Source organism: Brassica napus, chromosome A10, assembly GCF_020379485.1.
Source record: "Brassica napus cultivar Da-Ae chromosome A10, Da-Ae, whole genome shotgun sequence".
Lineage (NCBI taxonomy): Eukaryota > Viridiplantae > Streptophyta > Magnoliopsida > Brassicales > Brassicaceae > Brassica > Brassica napus.
Genome location: NC_063443.1, coordinates 7,235,779 through 7,239,273, shown reverse-complemented (window position 1 = coordinate 7,239,273; position 3,495 = coordinate 7,235,779). Strand labels below are relative to the sequence as shown.

Below are 3,495 nucleotides of genomic sequence, written 5' to 3'. Positions count from 1 at the left end.
TCTCATGAAAATTATTACCATTTTCCAATGATTCAAACGTAATATTAATATTCAGAAAAACTTATAAAATCACACTTCAAAAAAATTTATGTAAAATCACTGATGCAACTAACGTGGCTCATGTGGCTCGTGGCCACCAATAGCCCGTTGTTTGACCATGTAATTGTTCCCTTTGCAACCAATATCGTGAATCACATTAGCTTTTGCAACCCAAGAGTAAATATCCACTATATTGGCCACAAATTTAAAGCAGATTTGAATAGTTTTATGCCTGCATGAAACTTCTCAGTTGCACCATTGCAAAAGAAAGAGATCAAATTGACATTTCAAACAACATCAAACGCTAATCGCAGTCGAAACTAACATAAAAGTAACATTTGCTTGTACATACCAAACAAAATCTTTTGTTTTAATCTATCACATAAAGACAAAATCAAGAAGAAATTTGAAATTTTTATTTATAGTGAATGAGAAATACAAAAGAAAAAGACTTCGTCAACGGGTAGTTTTTGGACTATTAGGATCAAATAATAATTGCAAAAAAAAAAAAAACTGATTGTCTTGTCTACATTTATGGGTGGAGACTTGTTGATCCAAGCATAAAGCTTCCTCCTATTATAGCTCCATTAATGGAATTAGATCTTCCATCACTTTACTTGACCACCTTCTTCTCCTCTGGTTTCTTAGACATAAAATTTTCTTGCACCAAACGATCCAATGCATTCCAAGCGCTTAAAGATATTACAACAAAATCATAACCCCGTTAAGTAAAACCAGTTTGATTAGGAAAAACAGTTCAGATGGTTAAAAAATTGATTTGGTTTACCTTCTGTGTCCAACCAGAAGATAATGTTCCGGTTTCCCTTAGCCTTCTTCTGCTTGTTTAGACCAATTCAGGAAGCAACAAAACTACCTTAGAGAGACATGTAGCAAGCTTTTGTTTTCCTATTATCTGACTTGTCACGCCCAGTTGTGTAGAAGGTGACCTGGTCTGGATCATCCAAAAACATACCATGTTACTGAGAAATATATTACTTACGATGCAAGAAACTCAATGAGAATGCAATTTATAGTATTACTTTAACAATGAAGCTTCTTCCACATGCCATTCTTTTCTGCCCTACGCTATTAATTCTCATATTATGTCATCAACTCTTCATGATCAAGAAGAACTTAAACGTAATCGTAAAGATAAACTGTACCGTTAAGAAGACGTGTGAAGAAGCGGTTAGATTCAGTTCGACGCCAGCTTTCATAGACATAAGCAGAACCTGATACATCATATTATCATACAGTTATTTAATTTTATTCTTGATTCACAGTTTTTTGTCAGAAACTTATCAATTTACTTACTGTTTTGTGATGGTTTCATTGCATCCTTCAACACTTTCTCACTGGACTGCTAAGCTAATTTTCCATTGAACCAAAAGAATTCTAATCCCCCTTTTCACAAAAGAATCTATTGAAGATCCATAAACAAAGTATATTGGCTTAAAAACAATGCTCTTCTCACCAGTAAGGCCGTATCAGACATCTTGATATTCTCTAAACATCTGGGCAGCACTGAAACCGTTAGACTCTTTCCATTTATTAACAATATCAACACGGAATAACCACTCTGTTGGGCATGGATGAGATTTGTTTTCTTCAGTAATATCCTGCAGATTGCTTAAAACTATCATACAATAATCTATTTTTTTAAACAAAAACATTGTTGAAAACTAAAATCGACTCAAGGAAAAAATTTACATATGATATTTGACTCAAATGGTATTTATAACATAGGAGCTTTACATGTCCCCACTATAGACTCTCGTTTCAATATACTAAGGAGCCTTTATCTTAGTACAATACCATCATTGAATTTCTCCATATGTAGCTTCATACCTTCTATGAAGCAGAGCATTAGTAATTTTTTTATATGTTGCAATCTCTTGACTGTAATACAGAAACCGCGACCAAAGCTCCTCTTTTCGCCAAACTCAGCTTGTAAAGACTTTGACTTTAAATCATCATCTGCATTTGTTCGAGCCATTGTCAGATTAAAAAGACCGAGGAGCTTAACAAAATGAAGAAGCAAACATCGTATGACTAAGATCACAAATTAATTAAGATCACGTTACTTGTAAATCTTACAGAAAAAACTTGAGTTTGTTTTCTAAATCGCCGGAGCAACCTTGGCTTCAAGAAGAAGCATATTGATGCCCATAACGATTTAAGAAGAAGTCCAGACGAATCGACTGAGTGTAGCCACTAACCGTTCATGTTTCCCTTTGCTAGGCAGAGGAAGTCAACGCATCAACCTAACCTCAACCGGAGAAGAAAATTTACCAGATTTCAAATGAGAAATAAGAACTTTCAAGTTAGCCATTTATGTGAAAATAACTTTACTTTGTTGGTTCAACAGATCGAGAAGATGGTTTTGAGAAGATGAAGGCTTAACTTTTTATATTCGCAGTGACACCGCCTCGGAGAAGAGAAGTTCACATTCAAGACCAGATCGTGGTTGATGGAGTTAAGAAGAGGTTTAATGAGACGAATCTGTAACTGGTAACGTTTTTGGTTGATGAAAAAGAAGATCAGATGACGAAGAACAAAGAACGGAGATGAACATTGTGTTATTAGGGTTGACTGCTATCGGGCTGCTTTTCTTGTGCCAAATTAAAAAAAGCCCACACACAAACTTAGCCCATATGGATCGCTGATTCCTTTAATGAAACGCTGTGTTTCGAGCAGGCGGGACACGTGTTGACTCCTCGTGAAGCGACTTTCCTAAGTGGAATCCTAGGTGGCAGCCTCAGGAGAGAGCAAAACATCTTTTATATATAAAGACTAGGAGTTAACCGCGCTACGCGAGGGGCTATTTTTATTTTCAAATGTTAACCATATAGTTATTTTTTTGAACGTTGTATTCTGAACAACAACAAATTCTGAATTGTATGTTTGTGTGAATACATATTTCTTTAGAAAAAATCAGAAAACTATACATTTTTCAGATATATGTTTGATATAGTTTTTTTCTTTCTTATATTGTATATTTACTTATTATTTATTTTTTTCTTATATTGTAAGACAATTCTCTCAAATAGATCTTTTAAGTTTTTGTCACAAAATAGTATTCAATAAAGAAAGTGACCAAAATAGTCTCCTTCATTTTAAAAAAATTAATTTTTTAATTTTTATTTTTAAAACTTTGAAATCCTATCCTCAAAATCCCACCCCTTACTCTAAACCATAAGTCTATGTTAGTTAACCATAGGGTATAAATGTATTTTTACTCTTTAATAAGACTTATTTTGATTATTTTTCTCATTTATAGCTATTTTGTAACAAAAACTTAAAAATGGCTATCCAGGGGAATTTTTCAATATTGTATATTTATTTATTCTAATTTTCTTGTTTTTAAATCAAATGATAATATTACGATAGATGTTTAATGTAATATTTATATTTCTTATACTGTATATTTGCTTATTATTTATTTAAATATACATT

General features: G+C 33.0%; 1 long non-coding RNA gene across 7 annotated transcripts; it reads right to left on the bottom strand.

The window, feature by feature from the left end:
- Positions 1 to 435: 435 nt before the first annotated feature.
- LOC106402404 lies at positions 436 to 2,847 on the bottom strand. 7 transcript variants are annotated; one of them, XR_007317094.1, is made up of 9 exons: positions 2,392 to 2,847; positions 2,137 to 2,303; positions 1,888 to 2,016; positions 1,514 to 1,658; positions 1,354 to 1,443; positions 1,203 to 1,271; positions 1,080 to 1,120; positions 827 to 991; positions 436 to 731 (listed from the first exon to the last, which is right to left on the bottom strand). It is a non-coding gene; the product is annotated as an uncharacterized LOC106402404 (long non-coding RNA). The 7 variants fall into 7 exon arrangements; XR_007317096.1 differs by having other exon boundaries at positions 1,080 to 1,125; positions 2,124 to 2,832; XR_007317097.1 differs by having other exon boundaries at positions 1,080 to 1,125; positions 2,259 to 2,831.
- Between the last annotated feature and the right edge of the window lie 648 nt (positions 2,848 to 3,495).